The sequence below is a fragment of the Rhinopithecus bieti genome, unplaced genomic scaffold (genome assembly GCF_001698545.2).
Source record: "Rhinopithecus bieti isolate Rb0 unplaced genomic scaffold, ASM169854v2 scaffold_11508, whole genome shotgun sequence".
NCBI classification, from domain to species: Eukaryota; Metazoa; Chordata; class Mammalia; order Primates; family Cercopithecidae; genus Rhinopithecus; species Rhinopithecus bieti.
In genome coordinates, this window is record NW_016806932.1 from 259,268 (window position 1) to 274,642 (window position 15,375).

A 15,375-nucleotide genomic window follows, 5' to 3' on the forward strand; every position below is an offset into this window, starting at 1 on the left:
GAGAGGGGAGGAGAGGGGAGGGGAGGGGAGGGGAGAGGAAAGGAAATTCTTCTCTTCTCCAGACTCTTTGCATGGCTGCCTCCTTCTCATGCATTAAATTCAACTCAATCCTCCCACCTGAAGATTTGGCTGGCCTCTGTCAGAGGGTGCTCCTCTCTACTTATTGTTCTCTGCCCATTGTTTTCTTCATGGCACTCACAAGTTAGAGATGTAAGTTTACTTCTTTGTTCACTTGTCTATTATATGTTGCTCTCAGGGCAGGGACTGGGTCTATTTCATCCCCTAACCTAAGTATAGTTCCTGACACTAAGGCAATATCCATATAATAATCATGGAATGAATGAATGAATGAATGAATGAGAAAATGGAAAACTTCATGATCCTAATTTGTAGAGTGATTTGTGTGTGTGTTGTACGTCTCCCCTCATGTCCCATCTGTGGAATCTGAAGATCTACAGGTATTATTAGTCTCTTTATGGTCTATTTACCATAAGTCAACTTGAAAACACAGTGCTGATATTTTTCTCCCTTTGGGGAATTCCAAGATTCCAAGAACAACATTTATATGTCAGTAAATAGCTGGAGGAAGTGGTTTTCTTTTCTCTTTTTTTTATTATTTGGGCAATTGCATTCAAAACAGACTTTGGTGAAAACACAGACTGTATCCTATCAGTACCTGAATTTCCATCCCCTCTGCAAGTGGAAGAAAGTAGTAAGAGCAAAAAGTGCTAGTTGTCCCCTCCACTACACGGCTGAGAAAAGAGAAGCAGGAGTTTCCCTACTTCTGTTTCCACCAGTTTCTTACACTGTTGCCCTAGCTTGGTGTTTTCTACCACTCAACACTTACCTGAGCCACTATCTCCTGCTCTCACTGTTAACCTTCTGCTTTTCACTGGCACAGTGGTCCTACAGAAGTAACCGCCCTTTGTCCCCTAAGTGCCTGTGGGCAGTGCTACAACTCAGCTTCCCAGTGGTCAGGCCACCCCTAGACCTTACTGTTTCTCCATAATTTCAGACATGAAGCTCTTTATCTCTGACTCCCTCCTCCTTTGATTCCGACCTCTCCTCATTCTTTTTTTTTTTTTTTTAAGACGGAGTCTCACTCTGTCGCCTAGGCTGGAGTGCAATAGCACGGTCTCGGCTCACTTCAACCTCCGCCTCCTGTGTTCAAGCAATTCTTCTGCCTCAGCTTCCCGAGTAGCTGGGACTACAGGCGCCCACCACCATGCCCAGCTAATTTTTTGTATTTTTAGTAGAGACGGGGTTTTACCATGTTAGCCAGGATGGTCTCCATCTCCTGACCTCATGATCCGCCCATCTTGGCCTCCCAAAGTACTGGGATTACAGGTGTGAGCCATGGCGCCCGGCCCTCTCCTCATTGTTATTCATCTCCTCTCATCCCTTTATGAACCCCTGGAATCTAATTCCCCTTATTCTCTCACTCAAGGAGGAAAACAGATGTGTGTTGATGGCCCTCAGATGTTAATACCATAACTCCCCGGGTAAAGGATGATTATTACATCTGCATCAAGAGGTAAACTGTCCAAGGTTGGGCATGATGGCTCATGCCTGTTATACCAGCACTTTGGGAGGCTGAAATGGGTGGATCACTTGAGGTCAGGAGTTCGAGACCAGCCTGGCCAACATGGAGAAACCCCATCTCCACTGAAAATATGAAAATTAGCCAGAGGTGGTGGTGCATGCCTGTGGTCCCATCTACTCAAGTGGCTGAGGCATGAGAATTGCTTGAACCTGGGAGGCAGAGGTTGCAGTGAGCCGAGATCGCACCACTGCACTCCAGTCTGGATGACAGAGTAAGACTCTGTCTCAGAAAAAAAAAAAAAGGTAAAATAAAATAAAAGACGTAAACTGTCTAGGATCTTAGAAGCAAAGACATGGTTCCGAGACACTGGGATAGACTCTGCCTTCTCACTCCTTTCTCCCCTACCCTGTAGTCTCTATGTTTGGTTCAGGAACAGGAGAGTCAAATTTTTTTTAATGTCTCCTTGTTCGTGTAAGATCTTCCTGAATGGTGATACAAACTTCAGTTGTAAAATGGCAATGGGATACGAAAACTGTGGCTATTTTTTCAACTCTGGCAGGATGCTAGCCAAGAAGTGTGTCACTGGTAGTTGCATACTCTGTCAGGAAATTCAGGAGCCAGGGAGATCCATGCTGATATGTTGCCTCTGCTCCTGATCTGTGTGGCCAACTCATTTCTCATTTGATCTCTAGATCCTTGCTCAAACAAATGGTACAGTTATAAAAGGTGTGTGTGTGTGTGCTCCCAATTAATCCATAACTCACTGGATACCTTGAGGTCTCACTTTCCCCCATATCCAGCCTGGGATAATGAACTGTGACAGTGCTTCTTTCTCCAGCATTCTACCCAACTTCCCCACAACTTTGACTTTATGCAATTTTCAGGTACTCTACAATCATTTTAGGGGTGAAAGTAATAGAATTTATACAAAAGGGGCTCACTACAAATTCATAGCATTGTGTTTTACCAGGGGCCTCTTGACTATGCAGTCATTTGTGTATTTTCCTCTCACTGATGGTCCTGTGGCCTTTATCATAGCCATGCACTCCCTCACATGTAGCTCTTGCAGTTCGCTTCACTAATGCAGATGACCTCTGCCTCCTCCCTCTCTATGAGACAGCCAGGGCCAGTCAGGAGCACCCACATCTTACCTTTCTGCACCTAAAAATTCTGTGTATCCCATTCACCTCAAGGGAAGTCATTCTTGATTTCTCAAAATTACTCTTCCATCTGGTTTCCTCATCTCATCCCCTCCTCTTCCCCAGGGTCATCTGTTTCTCACATTTCCCCTTTCATATCTTCTGTCTCCTCTTCTCTACTGCTTCCTCTATAACATATTTGGGTCTATAAACATATTTGGGTCTTCCCAACTTAAATAGACAAATGACATGAAACTCTTCTTTTAGAGTGAAAAATAATAGCAGATGAAAGCTTCAAAAATGTTATGGTATCATTGTAAGGACAAGTATACACTAGCTTTGTGAACTTCTTTTCACTTCCAAACCTCATGCCTATCCTGTGCAGCAGCTACCTGACTTCCCTGCCTCTAAACTCTCCCTCTTTCAGTCCAACTAACATTTTGCTGCCACATTAATTTCCTTAAAAATATGCCTTTGTATGAAATATTTTCCTTATAGGAAAAAGCACAGATTTCTTTGCCTGGAATGCATGAGCATTCACAACTAGCACCTCCCCTGACAAACAAACAAACAAACAGCCTTTCTTTTCACTATATTTCCACATGAATCTTCCACTCAACTAAGCTGGCTCTGACTATATCACATCCAGTATCTCCTCAGCATGCTCTTCATGCTGTACCTCCTAGAGTGCACTCGCTACTTTCTTCCCCACCACTTCCCTAAGTCCTATGCCTCCTTCAAATCCAGCCCAATTTCCTCTCCTTCAAGAGGCTTTCCTCAATAGAATCTACCCTTTGGGGACCACTTTCTAAATATGGTATTTAATAACTGTCCAGCTCATTGGGTGCTTAGCCCTTGGATGTACAGCCTTGCATTGGTATTTATTGGTTTAAGTATCTGTCCTCATAGGAACAACATCTTATGTTACACCTCTTTATATCTTTCTTTTTAATTAAATTAATTAATTAATTAATTAATTTTTAATTAATCTTTCTTATAATGAAATAAATGAAAATAAACCTGGCTAGATTATAGAGATTTTGGTGGGGAGGGTTTCAGAAAAACTACCAAAGTAAATGTCTAAGGGCTACACACAGGTTGCAAGTTGAATAAAAAGGCATTTTGGTTATTTCTTCCTGTAGTACCTGACAGAGGTTGATGTTGCTGTAAATATTCTCCCAGACTTGGTCATAGTCGCACAGATGCAAACCCTGGGAAGCCACAAAAGATGGATGATGTGGAGCCAGCATGACTGTCTTTGCAGCATGATCTTACTCGCTCAGGGTTGGAAATCTCAGGTAGAATAGAGAAGAGAAGGAATGGTTATAAGAAGTATGTTCCCTTTTTCTCAGCAAGACTTTGGTCACATACACGTGAACAAGGAAGAAAGTCTAGGTGGGACTTTATTCAATTAAAAAAATAAAATTAAAGTCCAGCATCATGATTCCCCAAATATGTTTGTCCATTCAGCACTATAAGCATTCAAATATACATAGTAGCTCATTTAAAAATTTTGTGACAATCCCCTAAAGACAATAGCAGGTGGTGTTCCCACAAGTGTTGTGGCATCAGTGAAAAGATAAACACCCATCAGCATTGGGTGCAAACTCTGTCAACTGTTAGGAAGCTTCTGGGCAATGGAGGAGGGGGCAGAAGTGTAGCACAAGAAGAGCACAAGCTTTATAAAGACACAGACCTGGGCTTGTATCTCTGCAGGAATCCTGGCCTTTCCATGCAGAGCAGGGCAAGTCAACCTAACAAAATGCTAATGATGTCTCTACCCAGAGTGCTGCAATAATGCCTACCATGTAGGAGGACCTCAATAAATGTCCCTTCTTCTCATCTGGAGGTAAAGAATTGAATAATAATCCCAGAATTGAATTGCTACTTAAGTGATACATATATACTATATCACTTTAATATCACAAAGAACCTCAAAGATCATTTATTTTGATCTCTATCAAAATCCCAAAGACATTTCTTGCAGATATAGAAAAATTCATCCCACAATTTGTATGAAATCTCAAGGGACCCCAAATAGCTAAACAATTTTCCAAAAGAACAAAGTTGAAGAACTTACACTCCCTGAATTCAAAAACTATTACAAAGATATAGTAATCAAAACAGTATGGTACTGGCATAAAGAGAGACATGTAGACCAATGGAATACAGTAGAAAGCCTAGAAATAAACCCTCACATATATGGTTAAGGGTGCCAAGACCACTCAATGGGGGAAGGACAACATCTACAATATATGGTGTTGGGAAAACTGAATATCCACATGCAAAATAATAAAGTTTTATCCTTATATTATACCACATACAAATATTACTCAAAATAGATTAAAGATCTAAATGTAAGACCTAAAATTATGAAACTCTTAGAAGGAAACATAGGGGAAATCCTTCATGAAATTAAATTTGGCAACCATTTCTTGAATATAACACCAAAAGTCCAAGCAACAAAAGCAAAAATAGACAAATAGGATGACACCAAACTTAACAACTTTAGTGCAGCAAAGGATGCAAATCAATTGAAATGAAGAGTCAACCTACATAATGAGAGAAAAGATTTGCAAATTATATATCCAATATGTGACTAATAGCCAGAATACATAAAGAACTCCAGGCTGGGTGCAATGGTTCACACCTGTAATCCCAGCACTTTGGGAAGCCAAGGCAGGTGGATTGCTTGAGCCCAGGAGTTCAAGACCAGCCTGGGAAACATGGCAAAACCCCATCTCTACAAAAAAATACCAAAAAATTAGCCTGGTATAGTGGTGTGCCCCTGTAATCCCAGCTACTTGAGAGGCTAACATGGGAGGATCACTTGAGCCCAGGAGGAGGAGGTTGCAGTGAGCCAAGGTCACACCACTGCACTTCACCCTGGGTGACAGAGTGAGACCCTGTCTCAAAAAGAACTACAACTCAACAAGAAAAAAATCAAATAAACTGATTTAAAATAGGTAGTCAATTACAAAAAAAAAAAAAAAGAAAGAAAGACAAAAGAAAAAATAAGCAAAGGATTTGAATAGATATTTATCTAAAGATGATATACAAATGGCTAAGAAGCATATAAAAGATGCTCAACATCACTAATCATCAGAGAAACTCAAATCAAAACCACAGTAAGATTTCACCTCACACCCATTAGAATGGCTGCTATTAAAAATCATAAAATAACCAGTGTTGGTGAAGATGTGGCAAAATTGGAACCTTTGTGCACTGTTGGTGGGACTGTAAAATGGTGCAAATGCTAAGGAAAACAGTATGGTGTTTCCAAATAAAATAAAATAAAATAAAATTACCATGCGATCCAGCAATTATACTTCTGGATATATATCCAAAAGAACTGAAAGCAAGATCTTGAAGAGGTATTTGCACATCCATGTTTATAGCAACATCACTGACAATATCCAAAAGGTGGAGGCAACCCAAATCCTCATATCAGATGAATAGATTTTTTTAAATGTGGTATATACTTACAAGGGAATGTTATTCAGCCTTAAAAAAAAGGAAGGAAATTCTGACACACACTACAACATGAATGAACCTTGAGGACATTATACTAAGTAAAATAAACCAAAAAGACAAATATTGCATGATTTCACTTATATGAGGTATCTAAAGTAGCCAAACATATAGAAAAAGAAAGTAGAATGGTGGTTGCCAGGAGCTGGGAGGAAGGAAAAATGAGAGTTGTTGTTTGATGGGTATAGAGTTTTAGTTTTGCAAGATGAAAACATCCTGGAGATATGTTGTGAAACACTATGAATGTATTCAATGCCACAATTACCATGTTCTTTTGGAGGTGTCATGTTTCCTTGCTTTTTTGCTTCTTGTATTCTTTTTTTTTTTTTTTTTTGAGATGGAGTTTCTGTCTTGTTGCCCAGGCTGGAGTGCAATGGCACGATCTCAGCTCACCACAACCTCTGCTTCCCAGGTTCAAGCAATTCTCCTGCCTTAGTCTCCCAAGTAGCTGGGATTACAGGCATGCACCACCTTGCCCGGCTAATTTTGTATTTTTAGTAGAGACATGGTTTCTCTATGTTGGTCAGGCTGGCCTTGAACTCCCAACCTCAGGTCATCCGCCTATCTCGGCCTCCCAAAGTGTTGGGATTACAGGCGTGAGCCACCACGCCCAGACGCTTCTTGAATTCTTACATTGATATCTGTGTATCTGGTGGAATGAGTGCCTCTTCCAATTTTATGGAGTAGCTTTTATAGGGATACATTTTCTGTATCCCTGAATTATATACAGTAAATATTCATTTAATGTCATCAATAGGTTCTTGGAAACCACAACTTTAAGCAAAACAATATAGAGCAGGTCCTCAAATAACATCATTTTATTCAATATCGTTTTATTGTAATGTTGATGAGAAAAAATGCTGATTTTTCTTATACATTGTTTGGTTTAAAGTTGCAGTTTCCAAGAATCTATCAATGGTGTTCAGTGATGACATACTGTACTTAAAGATGGTTATGGTAAATTTTATGTTACTTTTTTTTTTTTTTTTAACCAAAATAAAAGTATCATTTAGGTGCAGGCTCCCCAGGGACCAATGACCGGCCCAACTGATGCCTACAGCTGCCAGCAAACCCATCTCCTCCAGTGACAGAGCCACCATGTACTATACCAGTATCCCAGGAACCAACATCCAGCCTGACTAGTGCCTGCAACACCAACCCTGCAACCAGCAGAGATGCCATGCCCAGTGTGTGCCCTCCAGAACCTGAGAATTGGCCCTCTTGGTGGCCCTTATCCCAAGCAAAGCCATACCACTACTGCCTTCACAAATACCCAGAGCCTAGGCCGGTGACGTACTTGCAGACACCACTGACACTGAATACAGCCAAAGATATCACACAGAGACTACACTATTGTACCCGTCCAGAACCAAAACCAAAGCATCCTTACATAACCAACACTATAGGACACATCTACGGGGAAAATGTAGCCCTATAAAAGCTACACCATAAAATTGGAAGAGGCACCCATTCCACCGACATGCAGATATCAGTATAATAATACAAGAAGCAAAAAAGCAAGGAAACTTGATCCCTCCAAAGGAAAATGGTAATTATCTAGCAACAGACCCCAAAGAAAAGGCAATCTATAAAATGCCTGGATAGGAATTCAAAATAATGATTTTAAGAAAACTCAGTGAGATACAAGAGAAAACAGACAGACAACTCAATAAAATCAGAAAAATAATTCATGATCTAAATGAAAAATCTGGCCAGGCATGGTGGCTTTTACCAGTAATCCCAGCACTTTGGGAGGCTGAGGTGGAAGGATTGCTTGAGCCAGGTGTTCAAGACCAGCTTGGGCAACATAGCGAGCTCTTGTCTCTACTAAAAATTTTTAAAAATTAGCTAGGTGTGGTAGTGCATGCCTGTAGTCCTAGCTCCTTGGGAGGCTGAGGTGGGAGGATCATTTGAGCCCAGAAGTTCAAGGCTGTAGTGAGAGTTCTAATTGTGCCACTACACTCTAGCTTAAGTGACAAAGCAACTCTGTCTCAAAAACAAACAACTAATAAATAAATAAATAAGATATTCAATAGAGATCAATATAAAAAAGACCCAAACAGAAATCTTGGAGTTAAAGAATTCAGTGAATAACATAAGAAATACAACTGAGAAATTCAACAATAGACTAGATCAAGCAGAAGAAAAGTTTTCTGAACTGGAAGGTCTTTTGAAATAATCCAGCCAACCAAAAAAGAAAAAAATGAAGAAAGCTTAAAGGATTTATATAACACCATTAAGTAAACAAATATTCATTTTATGGGAATTCCAGAAGGAGAAGAGCAGGAACAAGGCATAGAAAACCTATATAATAAAATAATCACTGAAATCTTCCCAAGTCTTAGGAGAAATATGTATATTCATACCTAGTAAGCTCAAAGGTTCCCAAATTCAACCCAAAAAGCCCTCTCTGAGGCACATTTTAGTTAAACTGTCAAAAGTCAAAGACAAAGGAGAAAATTCTAAAAAAAGCAAGAGAAAAGTGTCAAGTTACATATCATGGAATCTCCGTCAGACTAACAGAGATTTCTCAGCAACACCTTATGGGCCAGAAGAGAATAGGATGATATATTTAAAGTGTTGAAAGAATAGAAAAACTGCCAGTCAAGAGTACTATTCCTAGCAAAGTTAAACTTCAGAAATGAAGGCAGAATAAAGTATATCCCAGACAAGGAGAAAATGGGGAATTTATCACCACTAGACTGGCTTAACAAGAAATATAGAAGTCCTGCATCTGGAAGTGAAAGGACAATAACTACCCTCATGAAAACAGACAAAAGTATAAAAATCACTGACAGAGCAGATACACATAAGAAAGAGAAAGAAATAAAATCTTTTTGCTACAGAAAACCACCAAACTGAAAATATAAACAAAAAGAAAGAAGAAAGGAACAAAGACTATATGAAACAACCAGGAAACCACGAACAAAATGACAGGAGTAAGCCTTCACCTATCAACAATAACCTTGAATGTAAACAGTTTAAATTCCCCAATTAAAAGACATAGACCGTCTGAATTGACTTTTTTAAATGATCCAACTATATGCTGCCTACAAGAAACTCACTTCATCTGTAAAGATATATAAACTAAAAAAAAAAAAAAGGGATGGAAAAAAACATTCCATGCAAATGGAAGCCAAATGTGAGCAGGTGTAGCTATGCTTACATCAGATAAAATAGATTTTAAGTCAAAAACAGTAAAAAGAGATAAAGGTCATTACATAATGATAAAGGGATCAATGAAAAGCAAGAGTATATAGTAATTATAAATATATATATACCCAACACCAGAGCACCCAGATATTTAAGCTAATATTATTAGATCTAAAGAGAGAGATAGACTCCAATACCATAATAGTTGATGCCTTCAACACCCCACACTCAGCATTGGAGAGATCATTTAGATGGAAATTCAACAAAGAAATACCAATCTTAAATTGCACTACAAACAAATGGACCTAATAGACATTTACAGAGCATTTTAACAAAATACACATTATTCTCATCTGCACCTGGAACATTCTCTAGGATAGACCATACGTTAGGCCACAAAACAAGACTCAAAAAATTTTTAAAAATAAAAATTATATTAAGTATCTTTTCAGACCTCAATGGGATAAAACTAGAAATCAATAACAAGAGAAACTTTGGGAATGTCATAAACTCATGGAAATTAAACAACATACTCCTGAATGACCAATGGGTCAATAAAGAAATTAAAAAGCAAATTTTAAAAAATTTATTGAAACTAATGAAAATAGAAACACAACATGCTGGCCAGGTGTGGTGGCTCACACCTGTGATCTCAGCACTTCGGGAGGCCGAGGCCAGTGGATCATCTAGGTCGGGAGTTCAAGACTAGCCTGGCCAACATGCAGAAACCTCGTCTCTACTAAAAATATAAATTTAGCCAGGTGTGGAGGCAGGCACCTGTAACCCCAGTAACTCAGGAGGCTGAGGCAGGAGAATTGCTTGAACCTGAGAGGTGGAGATTACAGTGAGCCAGGATCATGCCACTGCCCTCCAGCCTGGGTGACAGAGTGAGACTCCGTCTGAAGAAAAGAAAAGAAAAGAAACATAACATACCAAAACCTATAGGATACAGCAAAAGCAGTATAAGAGGGAAGTTTATAGCAATAAACACCTACGCCAAAAAGTAGTAAATTTTGAAATTAACAACCTACTGATGCACCTCAAGGAACTAAAGAAGCAAGAACAAACCAAATCCAATATAACTAGAAGGGAATACATAATAAAAATCAGGGCAGAAATAAATTAAAAACTAAAAACAATACAAAAGATCAATGAAACACAAAGCTGACTTTTAAAAGATAAAATTGAAAAACCATTAGCTAGACTACCTAACAAACAAAGATCTGAATAAATCAAATTAAAAATGAAAGAGGAGACATTAAAACTGATACCACAGAAATACAAGAATCAGGTTGGGTGCGGTGGCTCACACCTGTAATCCCAGCACTTTGGGAGGCTGAGGCGGGTGGATCAACTGAGGTCGAGAATTCGAGGGCAGCCTAACCAACATGGAGAAACTCCATCTCCACTAAAAATACAAAATTAGCTGGGCATGGTGGTGGGTGCCTGTAATCCCAGCTACTTGGGAGGCTGAGGCAGGAGAATCACTTGAACCCAGGAGGCAGAGGTTGTGGAGAACCAAGATTGTGCCATTGCACTCCAACCTGGGCAACAAGAGGGAAACTCCGTCTCAAAAAAAATAAAATAAAATAAAAAAAAACAAGAACCATTAAAGACTACTATAAACAACTCTATACCAACAAATTGGAAAACCTAGAGGAAATGGGTAAACTCCTGGACACATGCAACCTATCAAGATTGAACCAGGAAGAAGTAGAAAACCTCAACAGACCAATAACAAGGAACACAACTGCATCAGTAACAAAAAGTCTCTCAACAAAGAAAAACCAAGAACTGGATGACTTCATTGCCAAATCTACTAAACTTTTAAAGAATTAATGTGGATTCTTCTCATACTGTTCCAAAAACATGAAAAGGAGGGAATTCTTCCAAATTCATTCTACAAGGCCAATATTACCCTAATAAAAAATACAGACAAGGACAGAACAAAAAAAAAAAAAAAAAAAAAAGAAAACTACAGGCTAATATTCCTGATGAACATAGATGCAAGAATCTTCAACAAAACAGTAGTAAACCAAATCCAACAGTACACCAAAAAGATTAATACACCATGATCAAGTGAGATTTATCCCAGGGATCCAAGGATGATTCAATATACACAAATCAATAAACATGATACATCACACAAAGAGAATAAAGAACAAAAATACATGATCATTTCAATAGGCACAGAAAAAGCATTTGATAAAATTCAACATCCCTTCATGATAAAACTCTCAACAAATTAGGCATAGAAGAAATTTACCTCAGCACTATAAAGTCTACATATGACAAACCTACAGCTAACATTATGAGGAAAAGTTGAAAGCTTTTCCTCTAATAGCTGGAACGATATAAAGGTGCCTACTTTCCCCACTACAATTTGACACTGTACTAGAAGTCCTGGCCAGAGCAACTAGGCAAAATTAAAAACAAAGGGCATTCAAATTGGAAAAAAAGGAAGTCAAATTGTCTTTTTGAAGACAATGTGATCTCATCTGTGGAAAACCTAAAGACTCTGCCAAAACTCTTAGAACTGACAGACAAATTCGGTAAAATTTCAGGATACGAAATCAACATACAAAATTATTAGCATTTCTATACACCAATAACAAACTAGCTGAAAAAGAAACCAAGAAAGCAATTACATTTTCAATAGCTATAAAAAATATTACGTAGGAATAAAACTAACCAAGAAGGTGAAAGATCTCCACAATAAAAACTATGAAGTACCAATGAAAGAAATGGAAGAAGACACAAAAAAAATGGAAAGAAATATCATGTTCATGGATTGAAAAGATTAATATAGCTAAAAAAGACCATACCCAAATTGATCCACAGATTCAAAGCAATCCCTATCAAAACACCACTGATGTTCTTCACAGAAATAGAAAAAATAATCCTAAAATGTGTATGGAACCATAAAAGACCCAAACAAACAAAGTAATCCTGACTAAAAAGGACAAAGCTGGTGGCATCACATTATCTGACTTTAAAATACACTGTAAATATACTGTAACTAAAGCAGCATGGTACTGGCATAAAAACAGGTACATGGATCAATGAAACAGAATAGAGAACCCAGAAATAAATCCACATATTTATAGCCAACCGATTTTAACAAAGGCACCAAAATATACATTGGGGAAAGAACAGTCTCTTCAATAAATGGTGCTGGATAAACTGGATATCTGGATATGCAGAAAAATGAAACAAGACCCTTATCTCTCACCATATACAAAATTCAACTCAAAATGGACTAAAGATTTAAATATAAGACTCTGAACTATAAAACTATTAGAAGAAACTAAAAGGAGAAACACTTCAGGACATTGGTCTGGGAAAAGATTTTAAGGATATAATCTCCAAAGCATAGACAACAAAAGCAAAAATAGACAAGTGGGATTATATCAAATTAAATACACAAACACACACACACACACAAATAATCTGATTTAAAGATGGGAAAATGATCCTGAATGGATATTTCTCAAAAGAAAGCATTCAAATGACCAAGAAGTATATGAAAAAATGCTCAACATTACTAATCATCAAATGCAAATCAAAAACCACAGTATGATATAATCTCATTCCAGTTAGAATGGCTATTAACAAAAAGACAAAAAAAAATCAAATGCTGGCAAAGATGCAGAGAAAAGACAACTCTTATACACTGTTGGACTTATAAATTACCATAGCCATTATTGAAAAAAGTATGGAGGTCCCTCTAAAACCTATAACTAGAACTACCACATGATCCAGCAATCTCACTATGGGGTATAAATTTTTAAAAAAGGAAATCAGTATGTTGAACAGATATCTGTACTCCCATGTTTATTGCAGCCCTATTCACAATAACCAAGATAAAAGTATCCATTAACAGATGAATGGATAAAGAAAATGTGTTACCCAGTGGAATACTATTTGGCCATAAAAAGAATGAGATCTTGACATTTGCAACAACACTGATGAGCTTGGAGGACTTTATGTTAAGTGAAATAAGCCAGGCACTGAAAGGTAAATACATGTTCTTACTCATCTTCTCTACATGTTCTTACTCATTTTCAGAAGCTAAAAAAGTTGATTTCATAGAAGTAGAAAGTAGAATAACGATTATTAAGGCTCAGAGGGTGGGGGTGGGATAGGGAGAGATTGTTTAAAGGATAGAAAATTATCAGTAGACGGGGAAAATAAGTTATTGTGTTCCATAGCACTGCAAGGTGACTATAGTTAACAATAATTTATTGTATATTTTCAAATAGCTAGAAAAGGGGATTTTGAATGTTCCCAGGGCAAATAAATAATAGATGTTTGAGAAGATGGATATACTAGTTACCTTGACTTGATAATTATATATTATATGTATCAAAATATCACTCTGTACCCCATAATTATGTACAATTTTTGTCAATTAAAATATTTTAAAAGATAATTTAGTTGAATATTTTGTTTCACAAATAAAGAAGCTAAGGCTAAAGGAGGTTACATGACTAGACAAATATCACACAGAGAGTTGGTGTTAAAACCAGACTAAAATCCAGTTTTTTGGGTTTTGTTGTTGTTGTTGTTGTTGTTGTTTTGTTGTTGTTTAAGACAGAGTCCCATGCTGTCACCCAGGCTGGAGTGCAGTGATGCAATCATAGCTCATTGCAACCTTGACCTCCTGAGCTCAAGCAATCCTCCACCTCAGCCTCCTGAGTAGCTGGGACTACAGGTGTATTTCACCACATCTGGCTAATTTTTTAAAAAAAGAATTTGTAGAGACAGAGTCTCTTTTTGTTGCCTACGCTGGTCTTGAACTCCTGGGCTCAAACAATCCTCCTGCCTTGGCCTCCCAAAGTGCTGGGATTACAGAGTCACTGTGCCTGGCCCTAAAGTCCAGCTTTTTGACAATTTTTTATTCTCTACCGAAAGCTAACAAGATTTTGAAAGTGTGGCAATTAGATGAGAAAGTTTCAAATAAGGCCGGGTGCAGTGGCTCACACCTGTAATCCTACCATTTTGGGAGGCCGAGGTGGGCGGATCACTTGAGGTCAGGAGTTCGAGACCAGCCTAGCCAACATGGTGAAACCCCTATCTCTACTAAAAACACAAAAATTAGCTGGGCATGGTGGTGCATGCCTGTAATCCCAGCTGCTAGGGAGGCTGAGGCAGGAGAATTGCTTGAACCTGGGAGGCAGAGGTTGCAGTGAGCCGAGATCATGCTACTGCACTCCAGCCTGGGTGACAGAGCAAGACTCTGTCTCCAAAAAAAAAAAAAAAAAAAAAGAAAAGAAAAGAAAAGAAAAAAGAAAAGAGAAAGTTTCAAATAAAGCTGTTGTAGTGAATCCATGCCAACATTTTTTAAAAGGGAAAGAAAATTCCATATTTTGTGAATGATTTTAGCAAAAATCTTATCTATAAGGAAACATAGTTATTTTCTCACCTTCAAAAATTTTGCTTGGAGTTGCAATAATGCATCTGTTCTTCTCCGTTCTTTTAATTTAGTCAAAAGCTTCCTTTGCCACGGATCACATTTTGGCTTGATCTAGTGGACAAACACGTTCACACAAAGTTACAACATAACAGAATGATTCTCAATAAAAGTTGCAAGCAAAGAGATTCAAGGACCTTCTGAAATGGTATCTGGCTTTGGTGCTAGGTTGGCTAGGACAAGTGAGCTTTTGGAAAGGGTCTTCATGGGTTCACAGATCCATTGAAGGAGACAGCAGCACCAGTTCCTGTTGGTGCCTGGCCTATAAGATGCAGTAGATCCATCTGGGATGACACCATAACACCCACAAGCAGCAGGAACCCTAAATCCATCAGAGTTGGTCATTGCACTTTATTTACAGGGCAAAAGAAGTTCACCCACAGACTCCTTGTGACTCCACATTTAAAACATCTTTCATATTAATAAACTGTATTTCAAAAGTAAGTTCTGTTGCTGTAAATACCATTAACACTCAAATTTATATCTCAGCCCTAAACTCCAGCCTATTATATCCAACTACTCCTTTGATATCTATT